The sequence below is a fragment of the Cupressus sempervirens genome, chromosome 1, assembly GCF_028749045.1.
Source record: "Cupressus sempervirens isolate cs-2001-9-10 chromosome 1, ASM2874904v1, whole genome shotgun sequence".
NCBI classification, from domain to species: Eukaryota; Viridiplantae; Streptophyta; class Pinopsida; order Cupressales; family Cupressaceae; genus Cupressus; species Cupressus sempervirens.
Window position 1 is genome coordinate 579,184,478 of NC_143118.1, and position 21,516 is coordinate 579,205,993.

The window sequence follows — 21,516 nt, forward strand, 5'->3', positions numbered from 1 at the left end:
GGACTGCGAGAGAGAGAGAGAGGGGTGAATGGGAATGTGTATTTATTTATAAGAGAGATAGAGTAAAGGATGGAGAGAGTGTGAGAGTTTGACAGAAAGTAGTAGGGGATGGGAGAGAGAGTGAGAGTAAGGGATGGGGGGGAGAGAGAGAGAGAGAGAGAGAGGAAGAAAGAGAACTTGAGAGAGATAGACACTAGGCAGTAGGAGAGGGAGTGGGAGAGGGAGAGGGAGAGGGAGAGAAATAGGGGGGATGGGAGTGTGTGTGAAAGATGTAGAGAGTAGGGGATGGGAGAGAAGAAGAAGAGTGGAGGGATAAGAGTGTGTGTATCTATGAAAGTGAGAGAGTAGGGGATGGGAGAGAGTGTGAAAGTGTGAAAGTAGGGGGTGGCAGAGAGAGAGTACAACGATGGGGGAGAGAAAGTAGGCGATGGGAGAGGAAAAGAGAGAGGGGGGATGGGAGTGTGTGTATGTGTAAGAGAGATAGAGGAAGGGATGGGAGAGAGTGAGAGAGAGTGAGAGTAGGGGGTGGATGAGATAGAGAGTATGACGAAGGGGGAGAGAAAGTAGGTGGTGGGAGAGGGAAAGAGAGAGGGGGGATGGGGGTGTATGTGTAAGAGAGAGAGTAGGGGATGGGAGAGAGTGAGAGTGTGAGAGAGTAGGGGATGGGAGAGGAGAGAGAGAGTAGGGGATGGGAGATGAGAGAGAGAGCAACGGATGGGGGAGAGAAAGTAGGTGGTGGGAGAGAGAGTGGGAGAGGTAGAGAGAGCTTGTACAAGATGGGAGAGAGAGAGAGACTAGAGAGGGAGAGAGAGAACTTGAGAGAGAGAGATAGTAGGTAGTAGTAGTGTGAGCATGAGAGAGAGTAGGGGGTGATAGAGAGAGTACGACGATGGGGGAGAGAAAGTAGGTAGTGGGAGAGGGAGAGAGAGGGGGAATGGGAATGTGTTTCAGAGTGAAAAATTAGGGGATGGAAGAGAAGAGAGAGAGTAGGGGATGGGGGAGAGAAACTAGGTGGTAGGAGAGGGAGAGAGATAGGGGGGATAAGAGTGTGTGTGAGAGATCTAAAGAGCTAGGGATGGGAGAGGAGAGGGGGTGAGAGAGGTAGAGAGAGTAGGTGGTGGGAGAGGGAGAGTGAGAGAGAGTAAAGGATGGGAGAGAGTAGGAAGAGAGAGAGGGAGGGGATGTGAGAGAGAGTAGGGAGAATGGGTAGTGATGTATTTTGAGAAAGTAGGGGGTGGTAGAGAGAGAGTATGATGATAGGGGAGAGAAAGTAGGCAGTGGGAGAGGAAAAGAGAGAGGAGGGATGAGCGTGTGTGTGTAAGAGAGATAGAGTAGGGGATGGGACAGAGTGTGAGAGTGTGAGAGTAGGGGGTGGAAGAGAGAGAGAGTATGACAATGGGGGAGAGAAAGTAGGTGGTGGGAGAGGGAAAGAGAGAGGGGGGGATGGGGGTGTATGTGTAAGAGAGAAGGAGTAGGGGATGGGAGAGAGTGAGAGTGTGAGAGAGTAGGGGATGGGAGAGAAGAGAGAGAATAGGGGATGGGGAAAGTGTGAGAGTGTGAGAGAGTAGGGGATGGGAGATGAGAGAGAGAGAGAGAGAAGGAGATGGGGGAGAGAAAGTAGGCGATGGGAGAGAGAGTGGGAGAGGCAGAGAGAGCTTGTACAAGATGGAGGAGAGAGATTAGAGAGGGAGGGAGAGAACTTGAGAGAGAGAGATAGTAGGTAGTAGCAGTGTGAGGGTGAGAGAGAGTAGGGGGTGGTAGAGAGAGTATGAAGATGGGGGAAAGAAAGTAGGCAGTGAGAGAGGGAGAGAGAGGGGGAATGGGAATTTGTGTAAGAGAGACAAAGTAGGGGATGGGAGAGAAGAGAGAGTAGGGGATGGGGGAGATAAATTAGGTGGTAGGAGAGGGAGAGGGAGAGAGATAGGGGGGATAAGAGTGTGTGTGGGAGATCTAAAGAGCCGGGGATGGGAGAGGAGAGGGGGTGAGAGAGGTAGAGAGAGTAGGTTGTGGGAGAGGGAGAGTGAGAGAGAGTAAAGGATGGGAGAGAGTAGGAAGAGAGAGAGGGAGGGGATGGGAGAGAGAGTAGGGAGGATAGAGAGTAGGGAGGATGGGGAGTGATGTGTTTTGAGAAAGTAGGGGGTGGCAGAGAGAGAGTACGACGATGGGGGAGAGAAAGTAGGTGGTGGGAGAGGAAAAGAGAGAGGGGGGATGGGAGTGTGTGTGTAAGAGAGATAGAGCAAGGGATGGGACAAAGTGTGAGAGTGTGAGAGTAGGGGGTGGTAGAGAGAGAGAATACGATGATGGGGGAGAGAAAGTAGGCGGTGGGAGAGGGAAAGAGAGAGGGGGGGATGGGGGTGTATGTGTAAGAGAGATAGAGTAGGGTATGGGAGAGAAGAGAGAGAGTAGGGGATGGGGGAGAGTGTGAGAGTGTGAGAGAGGAGGGGATGGGAGATGAGAGAGAGAGCAGGAGATGGGGGAGAGAAAGTAGGCGATGGGAGAGAGAGTGGGAGAGGCAGAGATAGCTTGTACAAGATGGGGGAGAGAGAGTAGAGAGGGAGAGAGAGAACTTGAGAGAGAGAGAGATAGTAGGTAGTAGTAGTGTGAGGATGAGAGAGAGTAGGGGGTGGTAGAGAGAGTACGATGATGGGGGAGAGAAAGTAGGTGGCGAGAGAGGGAGAGAGAGGGGGAATGGGAATGTGTGTAAGAGAGACAAAGTATGGGATGGGAGAGAAGAGAGAGACTAGGGGATGGGGGAGAGAAATTAGGTGGTAGGAGAGGGAGAGGGAGAGAGATAGGGTGGATAAGAGTGTCTGTGAGAGATCTAAAAAGCCAGGGATGGAAAAGGAGAGGGGGTGAGAGAGGTAGAGAGAGTAGGTGGTGGGAGAGGGAGAGTGAGAGAGAGTAAAAGATGGGAGAGAGTAGGAAGAGAGAGAGGGAGGGGATGGGAGAGAGAGTAGGGAGGATGGGGAGTGATGTGTTTTTAGAAAGTAGGGGGTGGCAGAGAGAGAGTACGATGACGGGGGAGAGAAAGTAGGTGGTGAGAGAGGAAAAGAGAGAGGGGGGATGGGAGTGTGTGTGTAAGAGAGATAGAGTAGGGGATGGGACAAAGTGTGAGAGTGTGAGAGTAGAGGGTGGCAGAGAGAGAGAGAGTACGACGATGGGGGAGAGAAAGTAGGCAGTGGGAGAGGGAAAGAGAGAGGGGGGGATGGGGGTGTATGTGTAAGAGAGATAGAGTAGGGGATGGGAGAGAGTGAGAGTGTGAGAGAGTAGGGGATGGGAGAGGGTGAAAGTGTGAGAGAGTAGGGGATGGGAGAGAAGAAAGAGAGTAGGGGATGGGGAAGAGTGTGAGAGTGTGAGAGAGTAGGGGATGGGAGATGAGAGAGAGAGAGTAGGGGATGGGGGAGAGAAAGTAGGTGATGGGAGAGAGAGTGGGAGGGGCAGAGAGAGCTTGTACAAGATGGAGGAGGGAGTAGAGAGGGAGAGAGAGAACATGAGAGAGAGAGATAGTAGGTAGTAGTAGTGTGAGGGTGAGAGAGAGTAGGGGGTGGTAGAGAGAGTACGATGATGGGGGAGAGAAAGTAGGCAACGAGAGAGGGAGAGAGAGGGGGAATGAGAATGTGTGTAAGAGAGACAAAGTAGGGGATGGGAGAGAAGAGAGAGAGTAGGGGATGGGGGAGAGAAATTAGGTGGCAGGAGAGGGAGAGGGAGAGAGATAGGGGGGATAAGAGTGTGTGTGAGAGATCTAAAGAGTCAAGGATGGGAGAGGAGAGGGGGTGAGAGAGGTAGAGAGAGTAGGTGGTGGGAGAGGGAGGGTGGGAGAGAGTAAAGGATGGGAGAGAGTAGGAAGAGAGAGAGGGAGGGGATGGGAGAGAGAGTAGGGAGGATAGAGACTAAGGAGGATGGGGAGTGATGTGTTTTGAGATAGTGTGTACGCACTATAGTGCGTATGCGCTTTATAGTGCATACGCATTATAGTGCATACGCACTATCTCAAATCACCAAAAAATGGTCAAAAACCAACCTTGGGGCCCATTTCATCCATTTTTAACTTTTGGTCTGTTATGCTCTCTGTGATTTCGACAGAACACACAAGTTTCAACATCTAGCAAACACTATTTCAACACTTTTGGAAGCTAGCAAGCACCAAATTCAATCATTGGATATGTGATTTGAAGAATTTTTGAATATTCTTTTAATAGAAAAGGTTAGTGGAATCCATTTTAAATATTGTTTGTCAATATATAGATACAAATTTGATTATAATTTGATATGTTATGTAATATATAGTGAATTCATTAAAAATTGTATGTTTGAATGAAATGTTATTTCTAAATGGTTAGAAATTTGACAAGTTGTTTGATATGTATTGTGTATTCATTCAAATAATTATAAATTTTATATGTAATTGAATAATTTGTAATTTACACATTTTAAGTAATTTGGATGGTTGAATAATTTGACATGTAGAAATCATCATCATGCCAAGGAAGAAACCAAAGATTCAAAAAAATGCAGATAGGGAGAGAGATTTGACAATTAAAAGAGATAAAATGAAATTACTATGTGAACAAAGAAAATTGCAAAGCAATGATGAAGAATTAACTTTCGAAGAGGATCAAGAACCACCAGTACAAAGAAACAAGAAGGAAGAATTAGAAAGACAAAGAGAATAAATGAGATTGTTATGCTCAAGAAGACAATTGAATTGTGAAGCTACACCATCCTCCAATGTTGGAGTCATATCGTCTACTACACCATCTTTGAATGTTGGAGTCATATCATCCACTACACCATCTTCCAATGTTGAAGTCATATCATTCTCTCATCTTGAAGAGACACTGATTTATAGATCTGACGATATACACACTCCATCATGTCATGTTGAAAGCACAACATCAACACATCAAGTAGGTGATATTCCATCTTTTACATCTTATTGCCAAGGCACATCATCTTCAGTTCAAGGTATGCAATACACTCAACCTTATATTGATGTTCAAAATGTTGAGAGAATTGAAGAAATTAGAACACCTTCTAGAATTCATTTTAGAAAACCAAAATATTTGATTGATATTGATACTAACATTTTGAAATCAATGCCTGAGAAGATTAGCAAGCATACTTGTCAAAGAAAAGCTAATCATATGTGGAGATTATTTTTTGAAGAATTAAATATTACAGGTCAATGCCAATTATTTGTTGAAATGATGAGGAATTTGAAATTTAGGCCTATCATGAAGATTCTTGAGCTAAGAACGATGGATGATTCAAATGAAATAAATATTGTAAAGAATCTAATGAGTGCTTATGACAAAGTGGGTTCTAAATCATGCACCAAAGATAGTAATATCACAAGACGAGTTCTCACATCGACAATAGTAAGTAGCCAAATGAAGAAAGCTTGAATCATGAGAAAGACAAGAAAAACATTTAAAATTGGTAGAGGTACCTTAAGGAGAGCCATGCTAAGGCATGAGAGATTAGAAGATCTAACGAAAAATGAGTTATGGACATTTAGCGGTAGACTACCGCGAAAGGATAAAGAAATTAGTGAAGCCTTGAAATCATTGATCAAAGATTTTTGGAAAAATAACACACATGTTTCTCCTAATCAAAGAGATGTTGTAAGAAGGAGGATTGGTAGCCGAAATCGTGAGCCACATGAAAAACATTTTTTGGACTCAACTCAGACACAATTTTTTGCAAAATTTATTGGTATGTATCCTCAAATCTGAATAAGTCAAAGATTTTTTGAGATGGGTAAACCTTTTTATGTGAAAATAAATCACACACGCACAACTTGTTGTTGTAGGATACATATTGAATTTTTTAACCATTTTGATGTTTTTAGGCACATATGCGTAGTTTTGCATTCTCAATTTGTTTTGCAGGATTGTGACATAAAAGAGCCACCAAGATCTTCAAGGGAATTCATATCCAACATTTTATGTGAAATAGGGGATGGCCAAAAATTTTACAAGACATCATGCTTGGATGGTACGTGCTTATTTTGTGGTTCTTTGCAACTTTTATCAACTTGTCAACATATGGATAGTACACATGCAATTTGAAATAAAATAGTAGATTATGGAAAATTCAAGACAGTGACATATGCTCTAAAATATGGGAAACATGGTAAAAGATGTGATCTAGTTATTGAAAAAATTCCAGTGTATGAGTTCATGAAGATTTTTTGTGAAAAGATTATGTACGGGTATGCAAGGCATACCCATAGAGCTCGATGGTTGGATTTGCAATTCAAGTTGTGCAAGGATACATTTCCATTGGATACCATTGTTTCGGTTGTAGATTTTGTAGAGAACTACACACTACAACCACAAAATGAGGTGCAAGAAAAGTATTATACATCTCAATAGGTTTCTATATTTGTTCACATAACATTCATGCATTCACCTACAAGTACAAAGGATGACGGGAAGATTTTGAGGGAGTACCATTTTTACATTAGCGATGATTGATCACATTCTACGAAGTTTGTACATGGTTGTTTTCAACTATTTTATGGAGATTTGGCTAATAGGGGCATATCATATCGTCAACACATTATTTGGTCAGACAATTGTGCATCTCAATTCAAGAATGCACGGATGTTCTATTGGTTGAGTAGGATGCACAGGTTGTGTAGAATTCAATATATGTGGAATTTCACAGAGGCTGGTCATGGTAAGAGAGAGCACGATGGTGCAGGCGCATGCATTAAAAGAGCCTTGGCTCGTGAAGAACTAAAGTACAAAGATGGAGAAATATTGATAGATGCAAAATCCATCGTCTAATGGTGTAACGCGACAATGGGTCTAGGTAAGGAAGGTGAGTCTATAGTTCGTAGATTTTTTTGGTTGATAGATAATACTAACATTGCACCATATCAAAATCGTTGCACACTAATAGGATCTAGTGAGTTACACTCTTTTAGAAACTCTGATGTAGGTTCATGGAGTATCCACACACGAAAAATGGCATGCTATTGTCCATCATGTGCAGAAGAAAATTGGGATGACTTTGAGTCAACTGAAAGCATGGACAAATGGGATATATGGGTTTTGGACCCAATTGACACCTATCGTCCCCCACAAGCACTAGAAATGGTAGAGATGGATTCATCTATTGACTTTGACCACTTATCAAATTTAGTGCAACCTGGTAATATATATATATATATATATATATATATATATATATATATATATACATATATATATATATATATATACATATGTATATATATATATATATATACATATATATATATATATATATATATATATATTTATATATCTTTGTAATTTCAATATGTAACTTTATAACTTTTACCCAAGTATTTTCTGAATTAATGACTGCATTTTGTACATTTGTCACTGCAAGCCATGTTTTTGTTGTTATTGCACTTGAAGACAATGAAGAAGGGACAGATTATTATTTGTTTCGTTGTGTTGAAGCCAAACAAAAATTGGATCACTCAGTTATAGATGGTGAAGGTTTAGAGTACCATATCGGTGCGATGGTTGTAACAGGCACATGGCTTAGACAATATCCTATGAAGAATCCTAACTTGTGGTTATTCGAGGATTGGCAAACAGAGAAGAAGATTCTTCATTATTCAAACCTTGTTGTCGCATCAAATGTCCACTTGATAAAATATGGTGGAAAACCACATAATAAGATTCTTTGGAAAGTTCACGAGTCAGACCATGAGGCAATACTTGAGACATTAAAATGTCGATCAGATCCAGTTGGCTCATTAGATTGAATTGGGAGAGAGAGAAAAAATGATCAATTAGATCCAAATAAAATGTTACAACCTCTTCCCCAAGACTATCACATGACTAAGGTGGATCGTATTGTTATGATGTGTAAGTGATGAGATTTAGTTTTGATTTGTTTAGAATATAGATAAATTATTTGAATTTATATTAGATTCTTTAATAGGACCCATTTTTTTAATCTTATCTTAGATTTGTTACTGTGCTAATTCTTCATTTGTAGGTCAGCAAGGAAGAGGGCTAATAAAGTTGACGCACAAGTGATAAAGGGTGAGATGCCAAAATCATCTGCGAAATGGTGTTATCAATTCACATCCTCAATATTTATTAGTGTTCTTTGTTCAAGTACCATTGTATGCTAATCATCTTATGCCTGGAATTGCAGAGGTTAAATTATGTCAATACTAAGGTTTATAGCATCATTACTAAGGTTTTTAGCATCAATTGGTCACGCTAAGTATAGTAGTTGTATCATGAATCCTTCTAAACCAATATGACTAAGATTCTCGAAAGAAGACTAAACCATATCATCAGTCTACTCCCTCTTTATATAAGAGTTTGTCAAACAATGAGAATGAAACATTGATTATTACTCCCCCCTCAATCTAAAATTCTCATTGATTGCATTTTGTAAAGTTTTAAGTCACTATCAACCTCTATATCATTGTATTCTTCTTATCATCAAATTACACAACAATGAGAATATGAATGATGACTTCTTCACATGAACCTGACAATTATAAATGCTACACCTTAATAAATGTTTGGGCTTGGTCTTTACCATTTGAGCTTATAATACAATACATTGGCTTCATTTGTATTTGGATGTATTTATTATGTTTGTTCCAAAAGCCATTCTTCATTTGCCAATATGAAAATCCGACTATCATGAAAGGCATAGTCTTATAATTTGTAATTTGTATAATGGTATAAAAGCTTGGTTGTGGGTTTGAATCCATTGCCCCCATGACCCTCCTTCCCATGACCCTCCATTTCAATTAGTTGTAAATCAAAAGGAATTATAAGTAAACTATATCAATATAATAAGTAACTTAGTAATTATATCAATATAATTTAATTACTAAGGAAATGAATTTATTACTCTAACATATAGTACATTATTTTGCAGACAAAGGTGTTGAATTTGATGCTTAACAGATTTACATACATGTGTAATAAATAATAAGTGTTGTAGCTTTGGGATCAACACTATAAAATGAAGGATGTCATACTACATTCACAGAGGTACCAAAATATTTTATTTGATATGGAGACAAAAGAAAATGTGTATTCTTCATAACTGCATTTGAGTCTCATGTATTAACATTTTCAGCTATTGACATCAGAGATACCTTTACATCTCCATCATTGTATTGATCAACGAGTCCTTATTGCACTCACTAGTTCTAAGCCAATGACTAAGGTATGAAAGAGTTTACATTAAAATTTCATTAGTACTAAAATTCAATATAAAATTCATAGGCACAATCAAGTGGTAACTTTGATGGTTTTTGTAGGGTCTTATTATTCCTGACCATTAGTGTATCCCTGAGGTGTATATATAGAGGAATTATCAGCTAGCTGTAAGAAAATATTAAGTTTTATGTGTAAATATATATATATATATATATTTTATATAAAATAGTTATTTATTCATATATAATTTTGATTGTAACATGTCGAGTTACAGAAGATTCTAGACTAATGGACTAGTGAGCATGTTAAGAAGACCTCGTTATATACACTGGTCATCTCCCACTTGTTGGCAATTAAAGACAATTAGGGATTTATTTTGTTCCCCTAGTTGGAAAGAGTATATATCTAATGATGTACATTTTACACCTATATGGCATTATTGGGCATATGTTTTGTATAATTTTTTCTATGTATGTCATTTTTTACATATATTTCATGTATGACATTAGTAGACATATGCTTATGATGTTTCAAATTATTGATAAATGAATTATATGATATTGTTAGACCTTATGAAATCAACTTTGATTTTTTGCTATCACATTGGTTTGATGCTTGTATTCAATCAATCAACATATTTTCCTTTTAATTCTTCCACATTTGGCATATCCATCTAACAATGAACTTATGATACTCCCATCAAGAAGTGCATGATTGCATGGTTTTATGGTGGATGTCCCTCTCTTTTTTAAATTTAAATTTTATTCATCTACATGAGTAAGGGAGATCAATTCCATTTCTTTCAATTGTATTTAAAGGTCATTAAAGTTTTTTCAAAAAATGTGATTAAATAAATATTATTTAGCATTTACCTCTATCATCAAGGTTGATTCATTCCTCCTCTTATTTTACCAAATAATTTGGATGAATCACCCATGGCTCCTTACATTTCTTGAAGAAAATTTTTAAAGAATTTGCAACATGTCTTATCTTCTTCCATATAGTTCATGTTCATTGAAGACATTTGGTCAAACAATATATATGCATTGTATATTCTCACAACACCAATAGTCATGGTACAATTCTTACAAGATCCATAGTTGAAAAGAAGCTATGTGAAGCTTCTAGAACCATGGACCTATACTTAATTTAGTATTATTGCATCCATGTTACTTATGAAAGTGGAACTTTCACATAGATAAGTAGGGAAACCCAAATTGAAAGCCAAACTTAACATAGAAAAGTAAAGCAAGCCTCAACTATATTCTCATTAAACATTGTGAATTCAAATATCTTTGATGAGGCATATCTCGGAGCTCGTGCAAGATATGGATGAGGTTCTAGTTCCTACAAGACCGTGTTGTAGAGACCTACAATAACCTCTCTCACTTTTTGGAGATAACATTCCATTTTCATTCTACAACGCCATCTTGGGTGATGTTGAAACTTGCAGTGTTGGCGACTACAAAGTTGCCAACTGCCAAATCTCTCTCATCTTTCATCGTGGGATCAAACTTTCTACTCCATTAGCTCTGAGTAGCTAGGTAAACCCTATCCCCAACCTCATCTTGTCCTCTTCAGTGCTCGAATGTTCTCAGGCACGCTAAACTGGAATGTCCCTAAGGGTCACTAAATGCGACAGGGTTGCAATCTTTGACGGGGCATATCTCAAAGCTTGTACGAGATATGGATGAGATTCCACTTCCTATAGGACCATGTTAAAAAGACCTAAAATAACCTCTCTCGCTTTTTGGATATCGCATTATATTTTCATTCTACAATGCCATCTCGGGTGATGCTAAAACTTGCAGTGTTGGCTAGTACAAAGTTGCCAACTGCCAAATCTCTCTCATCTTTCGTCGTGGGATCAAACTATCTGCTCCATTAGCTCTAAGTGGCCAGGTAAACCCTATCCCCAACATTTTCTTGTCCCCTTCAGTGCTCAAACATTCTCAGGCACGCTGAACCGGAATGTCCCTAAGGGTCACTAAATGCCACAGGGTTACAATCTTTGACGAGGCATATCTCAAAGCTCGTGCAAGATATGGATGAGATTCTAATTCCTACAAGACCATGTTGTAGAGACCTAAAATAACCTCTCTCACTTTTTGGAGATCACATTCCATTTTCATTCTACAATGCCATCTCGGGTGATGCTGAAACTTGCAGTGTTGGCCAGTACAAAGTTGCCAACTGCCAAATCTCTCTCATCTTTCGTTGTGGGATCAAACTGTCTACTCCATTAGCTTCGAGTGGCTGGGTAAACCCTATCCCCAACCTCATCTTGTCCCCTTCAGTGCTCGAACATTCTCAGGCACGTTGAACTGGAATGTCCCTAAGGGTCACTAAATCCCATAGGGCTGAAATCTTTGACGAGTCATATCTCAGAGCTTGTGTGAGATATGGATGAGATTCTAGTTCCTACAGGACCATGTTGTAGAGACCTACAATAACCTCTCTCACTTTTTGGAGATCACATTCCATTTTCATTCTACAATGCCATCTCGGGTGATGTTGAAACTTGTAGTGTTGGCCAGTACAAAGTTGCCAACTACCAAATCTCTCCCATCTTTCATCGTGGGATCAAACTGTCTGCTCCATTAGCTCCAGGTGGCTAGATAAACCTTATCCCCAACCTCATCTTGTCCAATCCAGTGCTCGAACGTTCTCAGGCACACTGAACTGGAATGTCCCTAAGGGTCACTAAATCCCACAGGGCTGCAATCTTTGACGGGGCATATCTCGAAGCCCATGCGAGATATGGATAAGATTCTAGTTCCTATAGGACTTTGTTGCAGAGACCTACAATAATATCTCTCACTTTTTGGAGATCATATTCCATTTTCATTCTACAATGCCATCTCAGGTGATGTTGAAACTTGCAGTGTTGGCCAGTACAAAGTTGCCAACTGCCAAATCTCTCTCATCTTTTGTCGTGGGATCAAACTGTCTGCTCCATTATCTCTGAGTGGCTGAGTAAACCCTATCCCCAACCTCGTGTTGTCCCCTTTAGTGCTTGAACATTCTTAGGCACGCTGAATCGAAATGTCCCTAAGGGTCACTAAATGCCACAGGGCTGCAATCTTTGACGAGGCATATCTCAGATCTCATGCAAGATGTGGATGAGATTCGAATTCCTATAGGAATGTGTTGTAGAGACCTACAATAACCTCTCTCACTTTTTGGAGATCGCATTTTGTTTTCATTCTATAATGCCATCTCGGGTGATGTTGAAACTTGCAGTGTTGGCTAGTACAAAGTTGCCAACTACCAAATCTCTCTCATATTTTGTCGTGGGATCAAAATATCTACTCCATTAGCTCTGAGTGGCTAGATAAACCCTATCCCCAACCTCATCTTGTCCCCTTCAGTGCTCGAAGGTTCTCAAGCATGCTGAACTGGAATGTCCCTAAGGGTCACTAAATCCCATAGGGCTGCAATCTTTGACAGGGCATATCTCAAAGCTTGTGTAAGATATGGATGAGATTCTAGTTCCTACAGGACTATGTTGTAGAGACCTACAATATCCTCTCTCATGTTTTGGAGATCGTATTCCATTTTCATTCTACAATGCCATCTTGGGTGATGTTGAAACTTTAGTACAAAGTTGCCAACTGCCAAATCTCTCTCATATTTCATCGTGGGCTCAAAATGTCTACTCCATTAGCTCCAGGTGGCCGGTTAAACCCTATCCCCAACCTCATATTGTCCCCTTCAGTGCTCAAACATTCTTAGGCATGCTGAACTAGAATGTCCCTAAGGGTCACTAAATCCCAAAGGGCTGCAATCTTTAATGTGGCATATCTCGGAGCTCATGCAAGATATGGATGAGATTCTAGTTCCTACAGGACCATGTTGTAGAGACCTACAATAACCTCTCTCACTTTTTGGAGATCGCATTCTGTTTTCATTCTATAATGCCATCTTGGGTGATGTTGAAACTTGCAGTGTTGGCCAGTACAAAGTTGGCAACTGCCAAATCTCTCTCATCTTTCGTTGTGGGATCAAACTGTCTGCTCCATTAGCTCCAAGTGGTCGGGTAAACCCTATCCCCAACCTCATCTTGTCCCCTTCAGTCCTCAAACGTTCTCAGGAACGTTGAACTAGAATGTCCCTTAGGGTCACTAAATCCCATAGGAATGCAATCTTTGACAGGGCATAACTTGGAGCTCGTGCAAGATATGGATGAGATTCTAGTTCCTAGAGGACCGTGTTGCAGAGACCTATAATAAACTCTCTTGCTTTTTGGAGATTGCCTTCCATTTTCATTCTACAATGCCATCTCGGGTGATGTTGAAACTTGTAGTGTTGGCCAGTACAAAGTTGCCAACTGCCAAATCTCTCTCATCTTTCATCGTGAGATCAAAATCTCTACTCCATTAGCTCTGAGTGGCCAGGTAAACCCTATCCCCAACCTTGTCTTGTCCCCTTGAGTTCTCAAACATTCTTAGGCGTGCTGAACCGGAATGTTCCTAAGGGTCACTAAATGCCATAGGGCTACAATCTTTGATGGGGCATATCTCAGAGCTCGTGCATGATATGGATGAGATTCTAGTTCCTATAGGACTGTGTTGTAGAGACCTACAATAACCTCTCTCACTTTTTGGAGATCAAATTCTATTTTCATTCGAGAATGCCATCTCGTGTGATGCTGAAACTTGGAGTGCTGGCCAGTACAAAGTTGCCAACTGCCAAATCTCTCTCATCTTTCATCATGGGATCAAACTGTCTACTCCATTAGCTTTGGATGGCTAGGTAAACCCTATCCCCAACCTCATCTTGTCCCCTTTAGTGCTCAAATATTCTCAGGCATGCTCAATCGGAATGTCCCTAAGGATCACTAAATGCCACAGGGCTGCAATCTTTGATGGGGCATATCTTAGAGCTCATGTGAGATATGGATGAGATTATAGTTCCTACAAGACCATGTTGTAGAGACCTACAATAACCTCTCTCACTTTTTGGAGATCACATTCTATTTTCATTCTACAATGCCATCTCAGGTGATGTTGAAACTTGTAATGTTGGCCAGTACAAAGTTGCCAACTGGTAAATCTCTCTCATCTTTCGTCATGGGATCAAACTATCTACTCCATTAGCTCCAAGTGGCTAGGTAAACCCTATCCCCAACCTCATCTTGTCCCCTTCAGTGCTCAAACATTCTTCGGCATGCTGAACTGGAATGTCCCTAAGGGTCACTAAATCCCACAGGGCTGCAATCTTTGACTGGGCATATCTCGGAGCTCGTGCGAGATATGGATGAGATTCTAGTTCCTACAGGACCATGTTGCAGAGACCAGAGATCAGCCAAGGATAAGGATAGCATAGTAAGAAAATGATTATTTATCTGGTGGATATAAGTCTTTTATATAACAAACCATTTATATGCATAGTAATTTAAGAACTGAATATAGATTTGAGACATATTGATCACCTGCAGTCTGATCATCTTCACAACTAAGCAACTTTTGTTTCACTATTTCATGCAGGTTTATTGAACTTTCTTTATGATGTCATTTACAAATGGGATGTTCAAAGGTTGAGCTCCTATGGGCTGTCAATACTTTGACTATACTTTAAGTCAACGATTATCAATATGGGAAAAAATGGAACTCGTTGTATTTTGAAGTACTGAGAAGATGGCCTTGCCCTTCCCCAGGAGTTTCAGAAATGGGAGACACTAGGTAAGAGAGTGAAAATTTTACTATCACTTCAATGCACATGACACAATAGGAAATGCAAATTTTGATGGTAATCATTTTGTGATAAGGGAGAGACTATGGATGATCATTGTTACTCTCTTTAGTAGTGGATTTTTGTTTTCTCTTGAATTTGGTGGTGGGGGATTAGTGGTAATTCTCCTTGGATATTCCTTCTTATGATGTTAGTGACAAGTGTTGCTCTTTGAAAACACTTGTATAATCTTTTTTAAATTATTAGATAAAAAATAGAGAATTGTAAGTATTAAACATGATTAGCCTTTAGTTCCTAGAAGATCTTTATTTCCCCATCAATGCATTTAGAAAGTTAATTTTTAAGAAGATCATAAATAGAAAAAATTAGAGAAGCAATTTAAACATTTATATTGATTGGAAACATGTGAGTCTTGAGTTTCCTCTGCCTTTTAAAGAATGTTCCTTAGCTAGCATACCTAATTCCACATTCCATAAGAGTGTCATTGCGCTAAAGATTTAGGAAAACAACTGCTCTAAGATAAAGCTTCCCGATCAATAATAATCTAGCCTATTGAGGTACATAATACTTCTCAATTAAACTTGTGTTAATTCAGTATTAATTTTGTAATTAACTACAATTTCAGTATCTGTGTACAGGGGGTGACTGAGAAAACTATTTGAGGTCCAATTTGAAAATATATTTGTAAGGATCTCAACCAAGGTTCACAACTTCAATGATTAATACATTCATTCAAGCTAAAACCTCACTACAAAAAAATAATATATAAAAAAGGTAGTGAATAACGTCATGTCTAGACCCAAATCAACCAATGAAATTTAAATCAGCATAATGTGGAACAACAATATATGCATTGAGTGGGTTGTCATAGAAAAGCTTCAGAATAAAATTCATGTCTAGAATTAAAAGACCTTAAAGAAAATTTATGCTTATAACACAAATGGCCATTCAAAATTGAATATGATTACAATATGTGAAATAGCATTACGAGAACTTGTAATGCTCTTGTGAACATCGTGTTAATTCTTGTAAGAATCCCTAAGATGCTTGTTACACTCAAAATTTTGTTGAAATTGAATTAATTTTTATCCTGTCAGTTAATTGGCTTAGGGTGACATATGCTTCTTGGATGGAATAATGAGTTCGTGATTAACTCTATATTAAGATTCATAGCATCTTCTAGTTATTTGCAAAGGAAATTTATAAATTAAGCTAATGTCATATGGCTTGCTTGAGAAAGATGTCTGTGTTCTTATTGATGGGTACTAATGACTGTCCACATTTAGTTCTTCAATATCCTATTTGACAAGCTTTCCATAGACATTTCTTTGCCATACTAAGTATTTTTGAAAACATATTTGAGTAGAAGCACTATAGTAGATACTACATGATGTTTTAACAAATAAAATAATGGGTTAAAGACTATTATTTCCAAGGTATTATGTCATAGTATTTTAATTGTAATGATCTTAGACTAATGATATTCTTGAAGGTAACTTTGACATGCAGCAAGAAAGACAACCTACAGCCAAGGCTATATTGTGCCTACAACCAAAGCCATTAATGCTCATAGCCAAAGCCACTAGTGCACATAGCCAAAGCCATGGATGCTTATTGCCAAAGTTACGAGTGTTTGTAGCCAAAGCCATGAGTACATGAAGTCGATGATCACAATTGTTTACAACTATTCACCAGAAATAGCTTCTTTGCAATTTTTGAAAAATACTAATAAAGCAAAAAATAACATCTACTAGCTGGTAGACATAATGGAACCTCTCTAGCAATTGAATTTAATTTCATACATGCACATATCTAATTTAATGTCATACATGAACATATCTAATTTAACGTCATACATGAACAAACATATAATATAAAATGATAACCAATAATGTCATATACATTAACAAACACATAATATATTATGATAACCAATAATGTCGTATATGAACAAAAATATCATATATTAACCAATAATGTCATACATCAAATATAGAATGTCATATGTACATCAAATGTATGTCGAATATGTCTCTCTAATGCCTATATATATACATGGGGAAGGAAACAAGTCTATATATATATATATATATATATATATATATATATATATATATATATATATATATATATATATATATATATGTATATGTATCAAATATCTCAACTACATCTTTTCCTTCCCACAAGGGGAAGGAAACAAGTCTCTCGAACTGCCGTCGTGTGGAGGGAGACAGTGGAGATGATGAGGCCTTCCTAACACACTCACTTGACCTCTTATTGAGGCTCTTCTCCAGGTCCAACTGATACAAAGAAAGTAGATATGAATCAATATTTATTATACGTTGAAATCAAATATATGTACACACAAAATCAATTATTTTCTTACCATCAACAAATAGTCACTTTGTAATTCCACCTCAAATGCTCGTGGACGATCAAGCGTGACAAGACCCTACAACAATTCAATAAATATAATCACTTATAAATAACATTAGAAAATTTGAGATTAACTATTATAAACAACAACTAAAACAAAGAAAATTCTTTCATACCTCCGTCAGTGGCTGTGAGCTAGCCACAGCTGCGGCCACTCCACTATCAACAGACTATCGCAGATGAGGAGGTGTGTCCGACATCATGAGTTGCATGTCATACAATACACATTATATCTAACATGAAACATGGAATAAATATAATCAAATGAATTAAATTAACATGAAAAAATTGTACCTGTGTGAAGCTCATATGATGTCTCTGCTCTGTGTCTGTGGTAAAGGTTGAGGGTCCTATGGAGAACTGATGCACATGCATAATTTTTTTTTTCAATCCTTAATATGATTATGTAATAAATATATGTATTAATTAAAATGATTAAATTGATACATACCTCAGGACTTGTCGAAGGGACAAAAAATGGGCCTGGAGGATCGCTGCTAGGCCCAACAACACTTTGACCCTAAATTTTGAACAATGTCGATAAATGCTAATTAATTAATCATTCACTATACATATGAAATGTGATCAAATTAGTAATTTACCTATGTGTCAATGCCAAATGTCTCGTTCAAGAACTCATTGGTGACAAGCCCATCATTCGCAGCATCTCTGGCATGAGTGCCAAATGTGCATAGGGATCCGCATGAAGTGCACATGTGACCACAACGCATAGAAGGCTCCCCATCAACTAATGGGCTCGTGGAATGGATGAGGGTTTGCATCAAAGCATTAATGGTCCCTAGAGTGCTGGCCTCTACATGTTCTTTCACAACTGAAGGAATAATCACATGCTCATGATGTGGATGGACCACAGGTGCCCTAACTACATTAGGGTCACGATGTGCTCCTGGCCTCTCAAATGATGACCCCCCACCTCTAACCTGGGAGTCTAACATATCAAAATAATTGGGTATCTCCCCAAGGACAAACTCACAATATTATTTCTTCAAAAAACACATGGGGACCTCGTGATTGTTGCAAGGAGGAGCATCAAAAACCATCCACCATCTATCCCAAAAATTATTTCTAATAGCATCGTGTATGCACCAATTGATGGGGAATCATTTAGTACCCTCTCTAATAGTATTTGGCTCACTGGGTTTTCTAAATAATGCACATATACTACCTTTTGATATTTCTTTTTTTTTTAACATCTTCATATGACAATTTATTTGCATAAAATCTTTTTTGTTCATCCCTCTTAGCCTGCCAAATATCTAACTGACCCCTAACTGAGGCTATCTGAGTGTTAATGGATTCGAGGGATGATTCCAATTGAGCCCTCATTGGATTGGTTTGTCCGAATTCTTTCAACCGAGCAATGAGTCTTTCTAATTCAGTTTTGCCTCTCTGTATTTCATTTCTTATATTTTCTTGTGTCCATGGCGGAGGTCTTGCAATTGGTTCAAGTTGTGGAATTTGTTGTTCTTCTTGAGGAGGGTTTTGATTTTGAGGTTCTTGAGGGTTTTGTGGATTTTCTTGTTGATTATGGACATTTCCTGATAAAAAATCAATTGAAATCCAACTAAATAAACAAATCTAAATGAAATTTGTAAAAACCCTACAAAAGAATATCAAAAACCAATAAAAAAATATGGAAAACATATTAAACAATACAAAGTTAAGTTTATATCACTTACTTCATCATCATGGGTGTGCTCGTTGTCTTGGATTTTTTCAGTGAGGAGGCATTTTGGCAAATGGTGGTGAATTTTTGCTGTCAAACCCGCATACGCGCTATTGGAGAGCCAAAAAACAAAATGAAAATGATGAGCCACAGGTTTGCAGCCCATCATATAACTTTTTGGACATCAGAATAGTGCGTATGCGCTATTGAAAATGAGAAAAGAAAAAAAAATACTTGTCATCTTTTTGGCACCACAACTCGGTGCATATGCCCTTACTTCCTTTGTATCTAAGTTGACACATAAATTTTTAAGGATGCTTATGATGAACATTGAAATATGAGTTAGTAGGGAGAGGGAAATTAGATATATAAATGGTGAAACAAATGAATAATATTAAATAATATTAATAATTATATAAATAGATAATCAATTTAAAATAAAGCTAAATAAAGAAATAATGATTAACTTAAATTAGGGACAAAGTTAAAAGGTAGTGTGAAGTGGAGTGAGACTTGTGTAACATAGTATGGAATGTAAAAATTTAAAGATTTAAAATATATTTATGAAATAAATCTTACAAAGAGATTAAAATTAAAATTACTAACCGTAAGGCATGTTATTTGCTTATAATTATCAGAGATATATATATATATATATATATATATATTGTACTAACTTGGAGTATTAGTGCTAACTAAATAATTTACCAAGTAACTAGGAGGTAATGGATTGACTTGGGATTATAGGCAAAAATGTTGAAGTCATCAAAATTCTAACGTTCACAAAGATAATTGTAAGCGAGTAATTATATGGTAGTAGATAGATTTGAAACTGATTGGTATCAATATTATGACAACAAGAATTAGGTATGGTGTGTATCCATCTTTGCTAGAAATAAAATGGAATGTAATAGATTTCAAATGCTAAGAGAATTAAGTAATTCAAATTCAATTTTGTTATTTCACTAATGTTATGTGAAAAGGCCTTTGGTCAAATGGGTTATGAATAATGTCTTATGTAAATGGATTAAGAATTTTTAAAAAAATTGGCAGTGTTTTGCCTCCTAAAAATTGGGCATGATAGTTGACATAGATTACACCTACATCCAAGCCATGGTACCTAGAGTCAGATGGCTTTGGCCACTTGGATAGGAGCTTGATGTAGACCGAGCTTTAGCTGCAATCATTGCTTTACTTGCAAAGGAAATAGACAAGAATATTCTTCACTTTGGGACTTATGATATTGTCAAATCCAAGGTGGTAATCGATTTAAAGACAACCTCTATAGTGAAGAAGAAGGACAAAATGATAAGAAAGATCAAGAAGACATTTGAAGCTGATATAGAAGCAGAAGAAGAAGCAAACGAAGATGAAGACATGAGCAAACAAGAAGAAGATGAACCAAGGCAAGGGCCATTAGAATTGACATAGGGCCTAGGAGAGGACAAAGAAGAAGGTGTTGAGGAAGAAGAAGTCAAGGAAGCACCCACTAAAGCCAGAGCCACCAAAAGGAAAGCCAAAACTTAGCTTGCATCCTAGCCTAAGGCAAAGAATAGGACAAAGCCCATTGTAGTCAAAACAAAGAAGCCTACTATAAGGGCTACCACTAGGGCTACAACTCAAAAGACAAAAGATGAAACCAAAAAGAATAAGAAAGCCACAAAGAAGACTAGTGAAGAACCAAGGAAGAGAATGAAATATGTTACCCAACCAAACTCAAAAGAAGAAAGAACAGAGTTAGATGACAACAACTAGTTTAGAGTAGTAAGTCATCCCTCCAAGTCTGCCATTGACAAGTTATGTGTAAATATTAGAAAAGAAAACTTGAATGGTTTAAAGACTTTAGACTTTAATAAGCTCAATAAAGAAGAGAAAAATAAAATAGAGGAATCAATGTATACAATAATGGCCAAATACAAACACACACCTCTAGAGTTAGATAGTATAATGCCCAAGGAGCTATATAAGATAGTTGAAGATAAGTGGCATTTTTATTTACAAATGGAAAAGGAGATAAGAGAATCAACCCTAGCTAGAGTACTGCCAGATCTAACTAAAGGTCAAATAGCTAAGGCAAATAAAAGGAATAATAGCAATTTTTCTTCTAAATATAGAGCATTTTGCATCGTCCAAAATAAGATAGAGGAAGTTGTAAATAAATCCACAAAATTTTAGAAGTCAATATACAAGAAAATTGATGATGTATTTGAAAAGGAATATAAGGTAGAAGCCAATGCCAAGAGAAAGGAAGCAAAAGAGAGAGGAAATAAAGTAGAGGAGAAGAAAAGTGAAGAGGAGAAGAAAAGTGAAGAGTAAAAGAAAGGTGAGGAAGGAAGAGTAGAAGAGGAAGTAATTAAGGAGGAAGAAGAAGAGAATATAGTTAAAGGAGAGGAAAAGCCATTAGATGAATATGAAGAAAAAAGCATGCAAAACACAAAAAATACCACCTCCTAGCCCTACTCATGCCATGATCACACCTGTAGAGACCATAAAAATAAA